Source organism: Anser brachyrhynchus (assembly GCF_964034855.1).
Source record: "Anser brachyrhynchus genome assembly, chromosome: 1".
Classification (NCBI taxonomy): Eukaryota; Metazoa; Chordata; class Aves; order Anseriformes; family Anatidae; genus Anser; species Anser brachyrhynchus.
In genome coordinates, this window is record NC_137694.1 from 100,725,340 (window position 1) to 100,747,306 (window position 21,967).

Here is a 21,967-nt window from a genome sequence, read left to right on the forward strand (position 1 = left end):
ATTTAATTTCGTTGAATTCAAGGTTAACCCTGGAGAAAAACAGGTCAGTTTACAAAGAGCCAAGGATAGAATCTGAGAACTAATCCCAAATGCAGTGCAACTACTCATTCTCGTAACACACCAGCAGTTTTTAGTCTGCAAAATCAAGCTGTAGGTTTATTAGCTTAAGTGAAGAAATCTCGGTCCCCTTCCCTTCCCTTCCCTTCCCTTCCCTTCCCTTCCCTTCCCTTCCCTTCCCTTCCCTTCCCTTCCCTTCCCTTCCCTTCCCTTCCCTTCCCTTCCCTTCCCTTCCCTTCCCTTCCCTTCCCTTCCCTTCCCTTCCCTTCCCTTCCCTTCCCTTCCCTTCCCTTCCCTTCCCTTCCCTTCCCTTCCCATCCCGATACTGCACATATATCCAGTATAGGCATCTGTGAGGTGGGGGCTTTACCTAATAAACACTTCCCACCCCCTGCAGCCGAAGCAGGGCAGGGCACACATGCCAGAGCAGGAAGAATGGCCGCTGCTGGGAGCCCAGGCGTGCCAGGCAGCAGCTGCCAGCAGGCTGGTGCTGATGCGGGGACAAAGCCATCTGTCCTGAGGAAGGCCCGGCCGTTTCCTCTGGCTGCTGGGCCTCATGTGTTGCGTTAGCACTAATCGAATAACGCCGTGAGTGGTCCAGCTCTGAAGCCTTCCTGTGTGGATGTTGTGTCTAACCCAGTTTCTGCGTCTGCTTTCAGCCTAAAGTGCATTTTATCTGATGAGCGCGCTCGAGGCCAGGGCACCGCCGTTCAAACAGGAAAGAAAAACTCATTCCTCAAGCTGCTCCTGCTCCTCTCCCCAGAGGTCCCAGACACCGGTGCCTGTCGCAGCCGTGGGAGAGCTGCCCCTGCACCCATCACAGGGCAGGGAAACCGCAGCAGGACAGCATCTTCACAGGCCCAGCACAGAGCAGCCACAGCAGATCATGAAGGTGCTGGTGAGGGAGAGGATCGCTGTCAACACTGGAAAACAGGAACGCTTTAATCTTTTCCACCAAGTTCCCGAAAAGCAGCTTCCACCATCAGGGGGTCTGTGTCCATCCAATTCTTCCTTCCCGTGTCACTGCCTCCTTCAAACAGATCAAACAGGCTGCAGCGCTGTGAGAGCCGAGGGAGTTGAAGATCCCCCGGAGGAAGGGCGGAAAAACAGCATCACCTCCTCCCCGAGACACCTAAAGAGCACTGGCTGCCAGGTGCCTGCAGCAGCAGGGTGTGCTGCTGGGGAGTCTGATGGGCAGGGGGGAAGGCAGGCAGCTCTGCTTGGGGCTCTGCCTCCTGCTGCTCCCCGTTGGAGGGGAGAGAAGGTTGTGTCCGGACTCAGGCGTAAGGTAAAACTTCGATGGAGGTGGAAATTTTACGAGCAGGTGGAGGACACCAGGCCTGAGGGCTCTGTGCTGAGCAGGTTGAGGAGGAACGCAACGGCAGCCCCATCCCTGAGTCCTGCGGTGCATCAGGGGCTTGGGCGTGGTCCCTTGGAGGAGGGAAGTGTCATGAGGTGCCGCAGAAAGTCAATCCGAGCCGAGAGCAGAGCAATAGCGGCCGGGCCACCCAGGGCTGAAACCCTATACAGCCATACCTATGGCACAGCTATTTTCTCCCAGAGTTACCCAGTGAAATCTGGGCTTTTTCCTGTTCGGGATACCTAACGAGCTGCCAGAAGGTGGCTGCTTATTTAACGTCATTAATTAGACTGAGAGAGAGAATGAACCTAATTTATATCTAAGCAAAAATCAGATTTTGGAAGCTCCTGCTGTATTATCAAGAAACACATTAAGGGCAGTGAATATTTGTGCAGCCATCCTGGAAGCAGCAGACAAAGAGCCTCTGAACGAGATGCTTTAAATATAATAGGTATTTTTGCTTAAAATATGTCCCTGACCTAAATATAATTTGATTTCCATCCCTTTGAACAGCTCGATGCTAATGAGCCAGGCAGGGATGGCAGTGAGGAGGCTGAGGCAGCCGCCGCACGGGAAGCGGCTCGGCTCGGCTGCAGCGCGTTGGAGACCCGGCGCCTGCCTCCCCTCGGCACGGCTGCAGGAGGAAACCTCACACTGCCCACCTGCAGGAGCAAGCAGGGATCCAGCCTTAAAATCAAGGTGGATCGGATGCTGTTGTGTGAGCATGAATGTCTCTGTACAAAAAAAGGTGCATCTGGCAAGGAGGAGAAAGGGGACGGTGCCGTATGGATGTGATTAAAGCCCTGACGTGCTGCTTCTATTTATTTTTCACCTAGAATCTGTACTGCCAGCCTCTCCCATCCCGTTACTTGCTGAAAGGAGGGCGAGCAGTGGTAATTTCGCAGTGAGCCAAATGTGAGCAGCGCTGAGGAGTCTGGCTCAGTTCCACCTGGTAAGCCAGTCCTCCTGCTCGGAGACATTTTTCTTCTGCACTTGTGACAATGGAAATCCGCCTGATCCAGCGTCAAACCTGCCAGACGCTGTTAGCAGGGGCACTGCTTTTCCCATCTCCTCTTGGCATATGCTGCAGGGAGCAGAAAGAGGAGGACGTGGATGGGCTCAGGGACAATACCAGTGGGCAACGCCAACAAGGCCCCCTGATGTCCTACGCTGGGGGTGCCCTCCTGGGGAACCAGCCCCAGGCTGGTCAGCCCCTTACCCTCAACTTTGCTGCTTCTCGAACTAGGTATGATTTGGTAGGACTGGATTTGATCTATTTTTTTTTCCTTTTACCGTTGTACTTTTTGTCCCTTCGAAATATTTTGAGTTGCTGAATTTGTCATGATGTTTCCCTTCGGCTTCTAACAAAAAAAATATTTTTTTTTTAATGCAAATTAGGCTGTAAAATCTTTTTAGGGAGACGTATCTGCTCTCTTTGCACTGTCACCATAATTATTCTTTCTTTGCCGTACAATACTTCCTTCCAAGAAGATGTGCTTTGAACACCTCCCAGCCCTCCCAGTGATGTCAGGAGATGGAAACCATCCCCATTACAGCGATGAAGATGGGAGAGAGCTGATGCTAGAGGGAAATAATGCCCTTTAGAAGATGACGCATCTTGAGAGAAATTTCCCTTTCGCACACTCTCCCAGGCCACATGGGTGCCATACACAGGCGAAGAAAAACACAATGTGCTGACGAGGGCCTCGGCTCACAATCCTCTTAGCCTGGTGTATTCCCCTGCCTCAGAGCCCATTAGGAAGCGAGCGTGCCTACCTCTTGGATGTCATACAAGGGAGGTTGCGAGTGAGCAACCGATTTCAGCAAGAGGCCGTGGGTCCACCTGAAAGACCTGGCTGCTCCTTTGGCCGTGCTGGAAGATTTGGTGTGGGAGCACCGTGCAGCAGTGGGGGAGCTGCACAAACGAGCCCCACGCCACGTTAAAAAACACCGCCTAGTCTGAATGTTTCCTCTGAGTGCGGCGTTATGGATGTGTATGGGAAACAAGTGTATGAAGTCACGCCGGGGGCTTACCAGCCCTGCTGGAACTTCTCTCCCTTTGGGAATGTTAATAGGCAAGGCATTTGGTGCAGTTTGGGTAGGAGCTGCTGTCAGAGCAGCAAGTAGTAGCTGAAGTTTTTGTTAGTCATTCTTTGGAGACCATCTGAAGTCCGTAATAGAAGAGTTTATCTTCACAAATGACACACGTAGCAAGCTGCGTGGATTTTTCCAGTAAGACGGGCATCAAAAGTCTCACATCTGCAGTCCTCTCCATGCTTTGTTTTTAATTTTGCATTTTTACCTCCTCACACAGTGGGCACCAGCATCACGGATGCACCAGCGGGCCCGGTGCTACCACGAAATGAACTCTGGCTTAGTGTAGTACTAATGGGCTCCTTGTGGGATCGGTAATTTACAGGCTAATGGAGTCCTCCCAAGGAAAGTTGTGAGTCAAGCCATCACAAATACCGAAAACAAACAGAGTAAACACTGTGCTTGAAAGTGTATTTGCTCATGTGGTCAACAACAGTGCACAGGAGATGGCTTTGGAAAGAGCAGCGCCCTGCTTGTGGCAAGTGCCCAGAGTAGTTTGAGTCCGTAGTGGACACCAAAACTGCTGCTTGTCCGTCTCAGTTATCATAAGAGCATTAACACTGGCAACCGGTGTTGGAAAGGACATAAATCTAATCTGCATCGCTGAAGATTCATGGAGCACGTTAGGGAAGGAGACGTGTACTCCATGGTCTGATGGAGCTGCTGGTAGCTTCTCCCAGCCTTCCCCTTGTGTTTTCAAGAGGGAAAATACAAAAAGGTGGGTTTGCCCTTACGCAAATTCAAAAAAGATCAGAGATCTCCCAAAAAATCTCTGTTTTGCTGAGAGAACAAAACAGATGATACCCAGGCCTGATGCTCCTCCTCAGCACTCCTCTTCCCCGCCTTCAGGACGGAGCATCCAGACAGCCCCCAGGCGGGCAGGAGGCAGAAGAAGAGGCAGAGGATGCAGAAGAGTTTTGGCACAGGGCAGCGAGTGCATCTGGAGCTGGGGTCTCTCCTCTCCAACCCACCCCAAGGGTTCAAGTCGTACGGGGCACACGGGTCCACCACGGCACGGCTGCGTGTGCGGGATGCACGCTGCCCATGGAAGCGGAGAGGAAAATGGAGAGGTACCAGGAGAGCAATAAATGGGGCACTTATCTCCTCCTTAATCACAGCCCGGCCTTCAGGAGGCCTGCAGGGAGATGTAATGGATTAAATACAGGTATTAAATGAAATCTTGGAAATGTTTCCCTCACCTGAAAGGACTGAAGCTGACGATAGCACAGATCTCTCCCAGGCTGCTGTCAGGGGCGGCTGAAGGAGCGAGGGCCATGGTTATTTGTATTCCAGCTGTGGGATTCAATCACTGAATGGTTTTGCCCTCTTGGTGCCGAGGCCAATCCTGAAATTTCCTGAGTGTGTTTGTTGGCAATCCCAAATGGACGCAGCACAGTGCTCCTTCTCAAGTTGCTTTTAGCCCGAGGAGGAGATACATCTGCATTTCATTTTGCTGAGGGTACTATGAGTATTGCAATGCTTTCTGGCTCCGGGGCTGAGCCCCAGGTATGAGACCCATTAGCAAAAACCCACAGCTTTTATTACAGCTGAAGACTATAGCAGCATGATAAGAGATATTTCTCCAGATGCCTTCATCAGTTATTGACACAAACTGCATCAAATCATTCAGGGGTGGCCTGACAATACAGGTTTGGGTCTCTAGGTGCCCTTTCATCAGAAGAAGGCTCTGAAATATGTGGCTGAAGACGAGGAGTGGTCTCCATCCTGGTACCACAGGCAGCTGAGTGCAGATGGGATGCACAATTATTACAGAATCACAGAATGGTTTGGGTTGGAAAGGACCTTAAAGCCCACCCAGTTCCAACCCCCTGCCATGGGCAGGGACACCTCCCACCAGACCAGGCTGCCCAAAGCCCCATCCAGCCTGGCCTTGAACACCTCCAGGGATGGGGCACCCACAGATTCTCCAGGCAGAATATCCCAGGTGATCTGCAAGACTTCGTCCCCTGCCCGCACTGCCAGCACTGCTCTTGGAGAGAGAAATGCAAATGACTGGTCGGGTCAATGACAGCATATTGTTAATAATATATCTCAGTGCATTTTTCCTCTCTCCTTGCTTGCACTCGCTCTGTGGTGACCACCATGCAGGATATATTGGCCAGCAGGGATTTTCGGAGCCCCCTGGCTCTGTGATGCTGCACTGGTGTGCTCCTCCTAACAACCTGACCCCAGGTCCCCGTAGCATCATTCGCACAAACTCTCCCCAGAAGGATGGTTTTAGCTGTTCCCCAAACGCTGCTGTCTTAGAGGTGGAGGCCAGCCCTCCTGCCACAGGGCAGGGCAGTTCAGAGCTGGGAGCTGCAGAGGAGAGTATGGGGAAAACAAATGCCATAAACCCATAACCACCGGAAAGCCGTGCAGCTAGCAGCTTACGCCGTGTGATTTTTAGAGCCCATCAGAGCTGAAGACTTGCTTTATGACTAAGAGAAAAAATGGCATTTCTGACCACTGAATCCTTAAAAATGTTACAAAAAGCAGTGCTTTTCATCACTCTGGGGGGTTATCCAGAATGTGTGAGCGAGCCCTGCTCCTCACGTGGCTGTGATGAGCTGGGTACCAGGGGTCATTGGCTTTCTCTGGTAGCAGTAGATGGGATGGTTGGAACATCTTCATGACGTGTGGTCATGCAGAGGGCAGCTCTGCCCACAGCTTAAACATCTCCAAAACTAAGGTTCAAGTGCTGTGGGCGAAGCTAACACGTCTGGTGGGGGAAAGCACACAACGTTAAATGTTATTGCCATTCCAACTATTTTCTCAATGTAAGGCTAAATTGAAGTAACACGCTTCTTAGGGACAAATCAGCAGCCATCAGGCTAATCAAATTGGCATTTAAAATAACACAAGTAGAAAATCCTGTTTAGCCAAGTAAAGATGCCAGTCGTTTTATTCAGCCACTTTCACAAAATAAAGAGAATCCTTCTTTGAATTCTGTGACATTATTAGTTTTCTCCAGCTCCTTCTCCCTTTCCTAGCTCACTTCCCCATGCTTTCGGAAGGTCACCGGCTAGGAAGCCTGCTTCCCACAATCCTCACTTAAAAATGAACTTAAAAATGAATAGTTAATTCATTCATCAGGTATACACAACCATTGTCATCTCATCTATTTACTTTCTGCTATGGGATGTCCAAGGATACATAAAAGTTGTACGTGCAAAATGCTCTGGCCTTCATTATTTCTATACTCTAAGCTGGAGGCTGCTTGTCCTGCCCTGATGCCACAAGTGCCAGCTGTGGTCTGGACCATCAGTCAGCCTGCACTGCCAGGGGAAGAGCAAAACCCTGCCTTTCTCAAGGACATACTAATTCTTTCATGCTGTAGAAGACTCTCTAAGCCAAAGGTGTCCCCAGGCACTTCGTTCCCAAGCACTCCCGCTGCTTCGTCTCCAGGTGCTTCGATCTGCTCAGGCACTTTGGAGCTTGTGGGAAGCCACGGCCCCTGCACCCACAGGGTGTTGGCACAGCTGCCTGCAGGGAGCTGAAGCTGAGCATCCCCGGAGGGAAGAAGGGAGCCTGCAAAGCCCAGCAGGCACTGGGTCATGGGTCCAGTGCTGCTGCAGCCTTCCTGAGCCAAGCCTTTGCTCTGCCTCCTTTTGTCATTTTATTCCTGAAATTGAGAATCGTCCCTTCCTTTGGGCTCCCAAGCAGCAGTTCTGCCTTTGCAGAGTTGTGATAGCTGGCATATGTAAAGGTGTGTTATTCCGACAGGTGCTTAGCGTCATTATCTTCCTCACCCACCACCTTTTTCCTCCCCCAGACAACATTTGGGCTTTTCTAACCACCTCACAGTTTCATGCACAGCTGATTTACCTGCTTCCATTTCTAGAACCATCTTCTTTCTGCCCAGGAGTCCCCAGACTCCAGAAATGTTTTGACCCACTTATTTTGCTCCATACTAGACTCCTCTGGTTTTTATCCCGAGGGGAAATTTGCCCTCTCCTCTGGTTCCTGGCTGTGCCACCACCTCCACTGCCATAGCGTCAGGGAGAAGTCCATGGGCAGAAGGTTTCCTCAGAAGATCTCCATTGTCAATGGCAGTAGATTACTATCCTGCAGGCTCCCCCATCACGGAAATGAGAGAAAACGAGATGTGCTCCCTCTGTGCTGGGTGTGGGGATGGGAATTAAGGAGGCAATCACTGCACGGAGCTCTGAGGTACGAAGTGCTCGCTTGCTGTGGCTGTCAGACAGCCCCTGTGGGCTGGCACAGCTCCACGATATCCAGCCCCATCCCATGCGAGCGAGGCAGAGGAGGGGCTGAGAAACCTGAGCGAGGAGCACTTCCTACAAAGACATGAGCCCATTAAAACAGGGAGCAGGGACAGTTGCCAGAGTCACCGCATGAGGGTCATGCCTTCCTCCTGCAACCAGGTGAGAAAGAGTTGAAGAGATGCTATGGGCTTGGGTACCTCCAGAGAGGCCAGACACAGCCAGGCCAGAGAGAGGTTTTCCAGGAGAAGGGGGAAGGCTGCTGGTCAGTCCTTCGCTCTCTGGGAGATGCCAGAGGACGGGTGGTGGCTGAGTTATAGATAACCTAAATTTAAATAGTCACAGGCACAATGTGTAGCACCTGTGAGAAGCCATCATCAGCCCTTCCAGTGCTGCTGGACACCACAAACCAGGACTGCATGAGGTAACAGCTACAATTACAAGCATGTGCATTGTCAACATTTGTTTTTTGTTTTTTTTTTTTGCATTTTCTGCCCTGAAATTCACTAAATGATCTTCTGTTCCTCTCACCCATTAGGTCCAAGGGGTCTTGCTGGTGAAATATTCCTCTCTCCCCACTTTAAAATGACTGAAGTGGAAGGTACATATGTTACTGAACTTCCTTCCAGGTGTCTGGCAATTTAGTTAATCCCAAATCACATTTGAATATCTTCTTTGACGGAGGCAAGATGCTAATCCACTTGCATAGGAAAAGGCACATGAAGATAACTGCTTCTGGGTTTCTTTTAGAACGGGAAGAAGGTCTATCAGGCGGCAAGTCGCTCCATTACGTATTTCTGATGAATTACTCTTTTCATTTTAATCCCATACAATGATGATGTAAACTGACATGCTTTTGAGGATTTTGGCCCCTGGGTTGTTGCTGGATGAGGTATGATACGTACCACTGGCAAGTGTTTGGCGTACTGCATGCTGCCTGGCTGTACTTCTCACCAAAAGTGGCAGGAAACGCTTTGCAGGACGTCAGTCCTGAAATCCTGCCAGAAGGAGACAGGAGCAAGGAGGTACCTGATTCACCAAGTGACTGCGTTTGCTGTGGGACTGAGCCCCGGTTCCCAGCCCTGTGTCTCCTCAGCAGCCACATGCTCACGGCCTCCAGGCTCCCTGCTCTGTGCCAGCCCTTCTGGAGGCAGCTTTCCTGTCCTGGAGCTGAATATTCGTCTTCTAGCCAGCTCTGCTAACTGGTTAATACCCAACCTGTGTCTAAATCAGATTCCAAGTTCAAACACAGCCATCACCAAGGACACAGCTGCTGAAGAGGCAGAATAAGAAATAGCTGCAAACCAGAACGTCAGACAAACATCCTCAGACTTTGACACGTGAGATGTTTATAACCCAGACTATTTACAGTAAGATGTCAAACATAATCTGAAGACGAACAAATAGTCTTGCAACTAAACGAGCAGTAGAAATAACAGCAGCTAAAAACATGTATGAGATGCCTCTGAGCCTGGTCATTTGAATTACAGCTTAGAAAGGATGGCAGAAGTCTGACAGGCTCAGTCCCTTCACTTCCCAGGTTGTATGGAACTGCATTATCAGGCAATCTAAAAAATAAATACACAAAAAAAAATCCAACCTGATTTGTTTTCTGGTGTACACAGGCTAAATCCCCTTGCCTTGATTCTGCCTGACCTGCAGGGTGTCCTGATCTGCCACTGCTTCTGATGGGCTTTTCTTCTAAGTAAGCTGAGCAGAGAACTTGTCACTTAGAAGTCCTTACTGGGTAAAGCTGGATGTTGACAACAGTCATTGCAACCTTGAAATCTTAAGGAGTGACTCTTTCTGTATATCCTATGCATGGGGCATATCTTTGAGCAGACCAAACTGAAAATGCCATGCCTCGTTTTGTTTGCACTCACAGCTCAATAGCAAAAGGCAAATTCCAGGCAAAACACTCCTAAGCTGAAGGTGAGGCTGTATGCATGTGTATATATGCACAAAACCATGCATACATATTTATATATCTAGAGTATTAAATGACTTGTACCAAAAAGAAATGAGTGGCTTGCCTCCAAGACGTTCTCTTGCAGGAGAGACAAGGTGTGGAATAGTGTGCCCTTACACAGGGTTGTCTTAGCTCCTGTATGCATATACAAATGAGTTAACTCAAGGCTCACCTGTCTTTAAACCTTGTGCAAAGCTGTCAGGCATAATGCTATGGCTTTGTAACTGTGATTTATTAGCACTGGAGTCTATATGCTGTCTTGAGTCTAAGTAATTTTACCGGGATTTGCTGCTAAAATGCATGGTGTTGCTAGTGCTTGCTGGCAGAAGGGGTTCATCTATTCTGTATCAAAATACGCACATTTGAATTTCCTATCTCCATTGCTTGATTAATAGGCAACCTCAGAAGGTGGCCAGAACATTTCTCTTTTGGTGAGCTCTGCTTGCAAAGCCTGAAGGTGGAGGTGGGGAGCAAAATTGAGTCTGCGATCATGCTCTTGGCAAGGGAGCGCAGGCTCACAGCCTGGGTACTACAGCATCAGCAGGAGGCAAGTGTGTCCAATTCCTTTACAGAATGTGATTTCCATGCTCATCAAACAGTGGAAACTGGAATAAATAGAATTAATGAGCTCTTGGACCATTGCAAAAAGTGTCGGTGGAAGTTCCTAGGCAGAAGCTGCACTTTCCCACTCCGTGTGCTCTTAAAGGAGATACTACCTGTGAAAGGGAGGACAATCCCGCTTGCATTCCACATTTTCTCCAAGCATCTCTTGCATCAAAGGCTTGTGAATAAATGAAGGGTGAGACTGGAAGCAAGGGTGGGAAGGAAAGTGCATCTCTCCCACTGGAGAGAGGAGTGCTCCAAAAAAATCCCTGCTAAGCCTGCTGCTGCTCAGCGCTGTTACAACTGGAGGCACCTAAACTCAGTGCAATAGTGAGGAACTGCAAGAAGGGTTTCGCCATGTGGTAAGGTGAGAAAAACAACTGCTTAGCCACATAAAGCAATAAGAGCTGGTAGAATGAGCAGGGAGGGAACAAACCAACCCCAATTGTGCCTGCTTGCTGCCTCCGCTGCTTTGGAAGACCAGTGTCATCATGGATCACCCTATGAAGACTGATCAAAATTCAGAAGGGATCATAAAGGGACACAGAAGTCTGGCAATTACGAGGAGAGGAGCAGGATCTTGTAACAGCTGTGCACGTGCATACCTTGGATTGTTGGCTGCTGTCCTGCAAGTTCTCCTCACCTAACCTCAAAGGGACATATTGGCACTGTGTGGTGACAAAACCCACAAGAGTCCCGTCCCTTCAGTGTTGTTTCCCCAATTCTCACCCAGGGACCTGCCCTGTCAGTTTTCAGCCTCGAAACCCAGGACATTTTAGGGGAGTGGTATGTGCTGAAGCCACCTCCCTTCCTTGCTGAGGGGAATGATGGAGCTGGAAGGACCCAGCCATGGGAGCTCATCAGGTCCCTCTACGAGGAAAGACTAAATAGATTAAGACCGTTGCCCAGAAAAACAAACAAACAAACAAATAAGAGATGATGAAGTCCTCAGAGGAAGCATTATTCGCTTGCTTATGCAATTTCACTGGGTGCCTCTGGTTCTTGGGTGATCTGGGTTCTTGGGTGTGGTCACCAGGAAGGGCTCCACAAAGCCCTGTGGAGCCGATCACCGGGGGGGTTGGTGGGGGCAGAAATCATAAAGACGTTCAGAGAGACTCGAGAAAAATCAGCAGGTGAAGTTTGCTCTTAGATATGATGCAATGTTCCTTAAAGGTCCTTGCAACCCAAACAATCCTATGATTCTATGATTCAGGAATGTTTCTTTCCCTGTCGCCCTGTTCTTTTCACTCCCTTGTAAGCTTCTTCCATTAATTACTGATTAGACAGGCTGCTCATCCCAGTGATCTCTTGCTTGCACACAATAAGGCTGTTTTAAAGTTTAAAATAAGGAGACAAGAGGCTCTGTCCCTTCCATTTTTGTCCTCTGGGGAGCTGGTAACATCCCTGGTGACGTAGCTTTGAGCACTGGGCTGCTCATGGGACTGTGGGCCATGGCTTACAGCAAGGTCTGGCTTTCCCTTGTGCACAAAGTAAAGGGGAAGATTTTTCTCTGCACATTACAGAGCTTCTGTAACCCTAACACCACCACCGACTGCCCTCCCCTCAAGAGCCGAGATGTGGGACTCAGCCTCCAAATCCCAGCCCTGATGCTGGAAACACCTGCTACTAAGATGACAGCTATTCACTTGTTTCACTGAAAGATACAGTCTTCATCGTAATTGAAGGAGCTAAAAAAAATATTTTTTTAATTAATGCTATTGACAGTTTATGGAAGAAATGCAATAAAGAGACACCCTTAGTGTGAGACTGAGATTAAACCAATTTAAAAATTACTTTTCCCCCTTGAAAGAAAAACTAATTAACTCAGAAGTGCTGGCAGTATAACAGCTCTGAATGGTGAGTGCATATATTTAGTACTTTGGTTGTCCAGTTATGAGAAATGCTAGGGGATAGGGTTTATAACAAGTATATTATCTCCTCATCAAAGAGATGTTTTTTTCATCTGAGAGAGAGTCCAAGCTCACAGAAAAAGTCAAGCTTTGCACAAGCCATAATTAACAGCAAGGATGTGTACTGGGCAAAAGAAGTGGCTGGAACTGGACAGACGATTATTTCTCTCTGTGTTTAGGAAAAGATTTTTCAGAGTTGCATTTGCTGAGATTTATCCCAATTTCTTATTCTGATGTCAAAGACTCCTGGAAGGAACAGAGCAAACTGGAATATTTTACCTGTTCAAAAACCATTAAAAGTCCAATTTCAGTGTGCTTTAGTTATGTTTTGTGAGTCTCCTCAAGGTTTCCTATTCTGAGATAAAACTTCTCTCCTTGGTCTTTGGTGCTTTGGGAAGACTTACTGGATCTCTTAAATAAATACGTATCTAAATGGTTCTGAGCCAGGTAAAAATGAAGTGTATGTATGTGACTATTTAGCAGAGGCACTTTGTATGCCGTCCTGGAACAAAGGCTTGGTAAAATATACAGATTTGCTCAGTACAATGAGAAGAAAACTTTCAACCTCTGTGCTGCAGTGATAAAGTCACATCTTCCCAAATCACAGAGAAAAGAAATGGGGCTGGGCTTGCTAACAGTAGTCGCACAGGGGAAGAAAAAGCATAATTCAGTAAATGAAGTTCAGAGTCACAAGCTAATTGAAGCTGGAAAGGTGCTCTAGAGGCCACCTAGTCCAACCCCCGACTCAATGCAGGCCTAATTAGAGCAAGGTATTTATGGCTTTGCCAGCTCCAAGGATGGAGATTTTATGACTTCTCTGGGCAACATTTCAATCTTTGATGATCCTTATGATGAAGCAGCTCTTCCTGCATGAAGTTAGAATTTTTCATGTTCCACCTTGTGCCTGTTGCCTCTTCTCCTACCACAGTGCATCTCTGAGGGAAGCCTGGCTCCACCTTCTCTGTGCCTTCCCATGGTAAACAGCACTAAGACCTCCCCATACCTTCTCATCTTCAAGGCTGAACAAACCCAGTTCTCGCAGCTGAGCAGCCCTCCACTGAGCTCCATGCTAATATATTTATCCATGCTAATATATTTCGGAGCAGAGGCTCCGAATGGACACAATACTCAAGATGCAATGTTGAGAATGAAAAACCTGCTTCTGCAACTGGTGTTTCCTACCCAGTGTTAGCAACATGCCCTGGGTCTCAGGATAAGTCCCAGCTGTCACAGGTCCAGGCTCTGAATAGCCTATGAAGTGCAAATGATTCTGGGCATGGCTCAAACCATAGCAAAAGCCATGGGGAGTTGGGAGCGTAGGGTCACCCCTCCAGAGCCGGGGAGGGAGCCAGGGAGGGCTGATGGCAGCGGGAGATGTGGGTTTCCTTGGGCTGGTGGCTTGCCCCACGTTTATGGAAGTTGAGCAGATTCCCTCTGTGGCACCGAGTGGGCAGGTGAAGGGCGAGGGAGCAACAGAGCTAACAAGGTTGATCGTACAAAGCATCTGCTGAGCCCAAAGCAGAACTGAAGAAAAAAGCAAGGGACCGAGGAGCAACCCCCCCACCATCACCCCTCCACCGTGCTGCAGTGCTGCTGCTGCTGCTGGCAGGCGGCAGGATATCTTCACGTGGCTTGGAACAGCTTGTAAAATATTGTTAAATCACTGAAAATTCTCAGGGAGATTTGGATTAAAGTGCAGACTCTCAGTGCTTTTACTATTTATATTTGTGACTGGTGGTTTTTGTTGTTGTTGTTTTTTCCCCTTGGTTATCAGTCTGTGACTTTTCACGTATTTCTGTCACAAATCACTCACCCCAATCATTGTGTCTGAATGGACAAAGGCTGAATTATCAGGAGCAACTCCGATCCCATTGCTCATGACACACTGGGGTGGATTGAGGTGGGACTCTTCTGCCCAAATCCATCCCTCGTCCTCCAGTCCTCATGCACTCTGAGACGCCCCAGCATTACAGCTCTGCCATTTTGCTTAGTGCTTGGTGCTGCCCGTGTGGAGGCACAGGCGGCGACCCCACTGCTGATGAAGGGCTGAACATCTTTGAAGAACTGCAGCTCATGTTAAGTCCTGAAGGTCAAGCACAAATCAATCAGAGAGATGGAAATCGGTGCCTCCTGCCACCAAAACACTGACAAACTCTGCTACTTGCAAGCAGAAGTGTCCTGAGCCTGCCAGAGGCTACCTGAAACTTTCTAAAGACAATTTCCAGAGTTCGGCTACAGGCAAATCATAGTTACAAGGAAAAATGTTAGCATAAAAAATATGAATGTCGCTTTTGAGAAAACCCAATTAGATTCCCCAAAAAAACACAACCTGTAATGCTGTGAGAGGCTTTTTGATTGCAAGTCCATCTTAATAAAGACAGGAAGTGAAGTAGCAGCCAATAATAATCATTACAAACCTTATTACACAAAGCAAATGTGAACAACAAAAAGTCTGATACCCATGCACACAAGTCACCAGCTGGGAAACAAACAGCTGATGGAGGAAGATAAAGCATTAACAAAAAAAATCCTGGGTTTAAGGATTAAGGGCAATAAGGCATTATTAAAGGATACCGAGACCTAATGAAATCCTTACTATAGTACAGGAAAAAAGGATTCAAAGGGGCTTCTTGAATCATCGAATCCACCTGCTATCTATCTGTAGGACAATGTCATACAATCTTCTCCATGAAAATACTGATGTTAAAGAGGTTCTTTTTGTACCCAGATCCCAAGGAAGGGGTGGGGGTGGGGGGCATCAAAACCATCTTAGAACTGGATAATCCAGTTGGTTATAACCTTCTTGTGATTTCATACTTAGGTTTGTTTGTCGGCATTTCATACCCATTTTCTTGGGCAAAAACACCACTCGTCAGGTTCAGCAACTTCTCTTCCCATTGTTAGTCCCTGTAGGTCCAGTGCTAAAGAAGGCAGAGTTCCTAATCATGGTTCACATAAAGAAGAAATATTCACTGAATATTTATGTCCTGTATCTGGAAAGAAAAGGGATGTGCTCATTTCACGGGAATGAAAAAATATTTCCTGTCTCCTCAGCAGCAATGGGGGACATTAAATAGCAACAACCTCAGCAACGTGCACGTCTGGGTAGCAGAAAATTTGCAACAAGAATATTGAAAGAAGTGCCTGAGGAGCTTCCACTGACAGTGATTTGTAAAATACATTGAAAGACAAGGCGAGATACAAAGGACCAGCAAAGTGCTGACATTACACTGTTGATTAAACAGCGTGAACCAGGGTTGTCCTTGGAAATCGTGATGTCCTGGGCACTGCTCCCCACGGAGCACACACACAGGACGTTGTTGAAGATTGTGTCTGTGCAGCCAGTGCAGCAAGTCTGATGTCACATTGGTCCTGTGCTAGCCAGGGGCACGCCAGCAGCTTCAAACTCTGAGTCTACACCTAAGAATGGCACTGTGATGACCTGGATATCCCAAGTCCAATTAGCCTGAAACCAGACCCAGACAAAATCATGGCTAAGCAGATATGGGAGGTGAGTAAATCATTAATGAATAGAAGCACATTCAATGCCAGTCAATGCCCAAACCTATTTTCTTAAAAGCAATCAATGAAACCTCTCATAAAAATGAGTTTCATGTTTATCTGATTAAGGTAAGGCTATCTTTATAGATCAGAGATGTCCACTTGACAGTTTCATGTGTCCTTCTGCTTTAAAAATAAGAGCAATAAGGGATCAGTATGGCCTGTACTACATTGGTGAGATTAAAAACTATGTAAGAGCTCTCCAAGTAATTGTCAAAGAGAAAGAGCTTGGTGAGTTTTTTTATGGGAACCTCAAGTTCAGCCCAAAGAAGATCAAGAACTGACTTGGTTGTGATCTATAAATGCATTTCTGGGGGGAGCTGGCTCTATCCTCTGGCTAAGCTAAGTTTGTAAAATAATGTAGCTCAGACTGAAATTACACAGCTTCCAGGCCAGAAGAAGAAAAAGTTTTGCATAAGAAGAAGCTGGCCACTAGACCAGCTCGGAAAGGTGCACAGGTATCTTTCCATCTCAATTCAGTTTAATTCCACAGTGTACAGGGGTGGTGTCAGCTCACACCACGGTACCCGCATCATTACGAGCTTCTCAGCCCACGAGATACTCAGCTCCCAGACAGCCGAGCACCAGTAAAGCACACGTTGCAGTGCAGGTGTGCCAGTCACTGCTTCTAAGTTTTGTATTTTTTTCTCAGTGGTGTATGGTGCAGCCATTGACCCCAGGGGCAGGTGTAACAAAAATCTGTGATACCTCTTGCAAGAGCAATCACCTGATTCTTGCCTGTGTGCACTGTTTTCAAACACGTGCTTGTGTTATTTTCTAGCAGCTGCTTGCAAACATTGCAGATACACATTTGGATTTCATTATCTGATCTGTTGCAAGGGAGTCACTCGGCTAGCTATTCAAGCATCGAACCACATTACTTCTGGCACTGCAATTTCTGCCAGGTTACTTTGGGAAAGGAGGAATACATTAGCAAGCAGTGAAGGAGAACCAGAGCAGACCCATGGATCAAAACAGCTGGAGTTTGGGGTGGGCAGCCAGAAGCTGGTTCGGGGTAATGTTACTTTGGACCCCTAATGAATAACCATTAGTAGCTGGAGTGTTTCAGAAGCATTTCTGGAGCATGTCTTTTGCTTCCATTTCAAGTTGAAGGAATCTGTTTGTGTGCTTCAAGGCTGTTCCACACTGCAAGCCAAAGCAGGAGATGGAGGCCAACTGGGAACGTCTCATCAAAAGTGCTTGCCTAATCTAAACTAATGTGCTGAAGCTGACAGCCCCACAGGTGCACCCACTTCTGTATGCAGGAGGCTAAGGGAGCTGAATATTTATGGCTATCAAACTGTGATAACTACCTTTGCCACATCCTTTCCTTATGGGGAAGCTGCTTAACACAGAAAGTGATTTTTCCTCCACGTCATCACAGACGGTCGTCTGACTTTGTAAGGGTGCCAGACACTTGTGTCTGCTGTTACAGTGGTGGAACTCCTGCTCCTCATCTCGCCATGGCTGGTAATTACCTGGGGAGGACAACCTTGCTCCTTCTCCTTTTTTTTTTCTCACCTTAAAGGGTGATTTGAACAAAAGGCATGCAAATATTGCATGGCCTTCTTCATTCATTGGAAGGAAATACAAATGCAACCAGAAGATTCTTTCTTGTATGTCTGACCATCTCCGAAAACATTGAATCTTAGTATATAGAAGTGCCTGCTTTTAATGCAAAACCAGTGCTGTGCATTTTTTCTCAGAATTTGATCCAAAGCCTGCTGAAGTCTGTGGAAACTTCTTTCATCTTTGATGGGCTCTGAACAGCCTCAGAGAGATGCTTCCCATAACCTCAAGTGTACTAGCTTAGATGTACCATGATAGGAGGATGTTTTTTTTCAAATGCCCACAGAATTAAGGCATAGAGTGCAAGACAGAGAGCATGCAAGAGAGACCTACCTACCTTCTTGTCTTACACATTTCAGCAAAACAAATAAAAACATCAGTCACGAGGTACAGGGTTGAGTCTACGAAGCCCTAAGCACTCTTGGAGGTGATTGAAAGCTCTTACCTCTCACTGCCCGCTCTGAAGAATCAAACATCCTTCAAATCCCTAGGTTTAGTGGGGCAGGAAGCCTGTTTTCCTAATCGCTATCTTCCTGTCATCAGTGGCTTTGATTTTCTTTACTCTGTTCTGTTTCCCTGAGCAGTGTGTAGCAGGCAGGGAAGGAGAGTGTCTACAGTATGCGAGTCTAAACCTTTCTGTTGGCTTATGACACAGCATGAACATGCTGTAATGGCAGGGATTTGTGTTTATCCTCAGAATTTCATTTCAATTCTTGTTCTTTGTCTGCCTGTCTCTTCTGATATTCACTGGACGCAAGGAAATGACATTGCAATAGCCATTGATATGTCAGGTAGGGATGGTTACTAGCAAAATAGAGATGATCAAAGGATGACACACTTCACGTGCATGAAAAGACATTTTAATTATTCAAAAGCAGCACTGAAGAATCTACACCCAAACAGAAGTGCATATTGTGCAGCTTGCAGGGTGCAGGGCTGCAAGTCCCCTCTGCAGAGACTGCTTGAGAGAGGGCAGCACGGGAAGAAAACATCACAAATATGAATGAAGTTTTTCTGACTGTAAGCATGGATTGCTGCTTAACATCACTGTACATGCCAGGTTGCAGGACCACGTCCCCTTGCCATAGCTGGCTCCCCGTGTGCTGTGGGACACAAAGCAAAACTCCAGTCCCTCTTCCTACCATGAGGTTTCCTCCTTACCTAGCTTCAGCTAGCAGCTTTCTTCAGGTGGGTCAGCCAGCAGTGCCCATCTTCCCCTCTGTCTTGTAATCTGCACTGAAAAGATCATGGTCTCTTAATATCCATTTTTTTTGTATGCTACTATTTATTATTTAAAGCAGTGCCTGTATTGTTTAACTCACTGGAGCATTTTTAGGATAGGGTTTCCATGAAACAGGTCATGCAGCATCACTGTGCTGGGCTGTGGGACAACAGCACTGAGGGTGGCTCCCTTCTTCGCTAGATCTTCTGCCAAACTGCCCACACATTTCAAAATAAATGCTCCCTAACATTAGTCATTCCTATATGCTTTTGAAGTGCTCAAATATACGCACACGCATGTCTAGGTGTATATTTCCCTACTTCTGTGGTATGTGGCAGGAGGGTGTGATCATCTGCTAGATCATCTGTAGGGTCTTTTGCCCACTGCTTTTCTCCCCTCCATACCTAAACTGGCCACTTTCTACTGCAGATAGAGCTACCTGTGTTTGATAATGTGCATGCCCAAAGCAAGAAACAATATGACTTAACATCCCACGAACACTGACTCTGTCCTTCAGCATAAAATACATTTGCTTTTCCTCATGCTGGGGGGAGAGCATCTCTCCAGGTCTCCTCCTCCCCTTACAGCAGCTGCTATTTTGACAGGCTGGCTGCTCTTTCTGCTGATCCACCCTGGTACCATTTAGTGACGCCAGCTGAATTTTCGGTCTTAGGGATCGAGGGCTGTAGGGCGAAGTATTTATTTTGTGCCTGTGGTTTGTTAGTGTTTCTCCGACTTCTCCCCATGCCACTCCTCTTCCTCGCATTCTCCATAGGTTTGCCAGAGCCCTGGGCTATGTGTGCTCTGCAGATCTGTTTTCGTTCCCTGTCAATTATTCCTCCTTGTTTACGGTAACGGCTCATATCACATTTTATTACTGTGGCTCATGTGCCTTTCACATCCTTGCTTTCAAAACGCCAAATTTATTCTGAAATGCGTCTGGTTTTCAGTCTAGCTCCTCATGGTTTCCTAAACCCAGGGGGATTTTGTTTTTGGTTTTGCATCTATTTTTTTGCTTGATGCAGCTGTGTCCGTGTTTCAGGATGATTGCTCAGGTGTCTGTGAGAAGCACAGGATTTCTCCCTCTCTCCCCTTCCTCCTTCCAAGCCTTTCTGCCACCCCTGCCCCTCCTTTCTCATCCTTTTGAACCCTAAGTGCTGCGCTCCCTCGCCAGCCATTGTGCCGAGCACAAAGATGGGATGACTGGGGTGTGTGAAAGTGCTTGCCAACTTAGATATTATCTTCTCCTGCAGGATATCACAGTTGACTCTGAGTCTCTGTTGCCACTTACAGCCGCCTTATTCTCATTTTGAGAGGATTCAGCTCTGGCAGCAGCTCAGCATTGATATCTCAGCTACTGCTCTGCCTGACCCGGGCAGGCAGAGCCAGCTTCCTCTCCCATTGCGCTGATAAAGTGCCTTGCACTTGGCCACCTGTGTCATGGCACAATTAAGCACAGCTCTGAGCTGTTTATCCACCTTGCAGCTCCTCCAAGTCCTCAAAACACAGGATTTAAAATTCATCAGATTTAAGCATATACATTTTGAGTGTTTACTCACTCTGCATCCAGGGTCTGGATGCACGTTTAATGGAAACTTCCATTTTCTTTAAGAAAAGAAGGTTTCAGATGCTGGAGCCTGGAGAATACCAACTGCCTAAAGAGGTTATAGCTGAAGAATAGCTCAAAGCTCCAATGACTCTGGCAAAACTGAATGTTATTCTTCCAGGGTCAAGGGTTTTGGGAAAGGGAGTGGGGAGAAGAAAGGATAGGAAGTAGGAGAAATCCCTGGAGAGCTGAGGTTGTTACTGCTGAGAAGCGAAGGTGGCTGCCTCTATCTCCAGGACTTGCTGACTCCACCAATTCCAAAGGCTTGGGCTCTTCTTTCAGCAATACCAGGTAACTTGGCTTTCCATGACCATGGCTTCAGCAAAGCTGACAGAAAAGCTATGCTTTTGCTACCCGTAGGGGTCTATTATCCTGGGTGACTTCTAAAGCCAACTCTGTTTTATGTCCCAGAAAAGATATTCCTGGAAAAGCATCTTTAAAGAGATCAGGCTACAGGGTGTATCTGTAAGGTACCTTTGTCCTCGGAGTTGTAAAACAGATCCAGGAGAAATATGGGGACCATTTAACCTGAAGTGTGTATCTGGCTGTGGCAAGAGGGGAGAACATTTCCAGAAAGTAAGAGCTCCGTGGAGTGGAATCACAAGTGAGAAGAGTGGGAAAGGAAAGTGTTTCAAACCCTCCTTCGTGTTCCTGAAGCTGGAGGGCAGATCCTCATGTTTATATGTTGTTGTGCAAAACAGACAAATAGATATAGACAGCTAGCAGAAGTGCCGCCTCTCAGGTGGTCTTCAGCAGTGACAAAGGAAAACTGGGCAGGAGCTGGTGACTGTGATGAATCCTCTGCACAGCAGCAGGTTAATAGATGTTATCTGCTAACAAGAGATCTTAAATGGAAGAGTCTGCGACACTGAGCACCAGATCTGCAGATCTCTCTCGGCTAAATGGAAACTGATGGAGCCAGACCAGAGCACCCCAAGCTTCTGACCTTAAGTGACATGAGGCAACTGTTGCAGAGCCTGTGCTGCTGTACAGCTCCACTGAAAAACATGATACTGACTTGCAGCTTGGGCTGGAGGGACGTTTGGCACTCTGCAGGACCACAGTTGTTGGTGTCTTACAGAGCTGAGAAAACTGGATCGGGGGGGCTTCTCTACTATATATTCCAATACGGCTACTCTGAAGCTGGTCTTCTGGGTTTCCATCACAGTTTTGCAGCTCTCAAGGACCTTTAAATTATCCTACATGTTTTCTGTGCCTCATTTTGCCTTTTCTAAGAGAAAGCAATAATCTTATTACAGAGGGGCTGCTAAGAACATATTGCTTCACATTTATAAATCAGTTGGAGAGCCTTCAGTTACTACAGGAATGACATGCAGACTATTCTGTTTTATTACAGTCATATGAAGATTGAAACATTTAACTACTTTCCAATGAAAAGGATAATATCTATAGGAAGCCTTACCCAACAGCAGCTAGAAAACAACAAAGCAAATCACAAAACAGATCTATGAAACAACCATTTCAACATGAAGACATAGAAAAATTGGATATAGACTACTACTCAATGCAGTATGACAAAATTAGGCTGGGTAACCAGCTGAATAATCAGAACTGCTGGTAAGCATTCCCAAAAGGGAAGTGTGATCCTAAAGGTTGTCTGTTGGGAAAGAATATGAAATAAGTTTTCCTTTCAAGAAAAGAGATGACTTCCTCACTGTACCAGTAATGTAGGATGGGGAACCAGAACATGAAGAACTCTATATCAATAGCTAACAAATAGCTGGGGGAATTAATAAAGCAGTTGTTGTGTAAGCAGCTACAGCAAAATA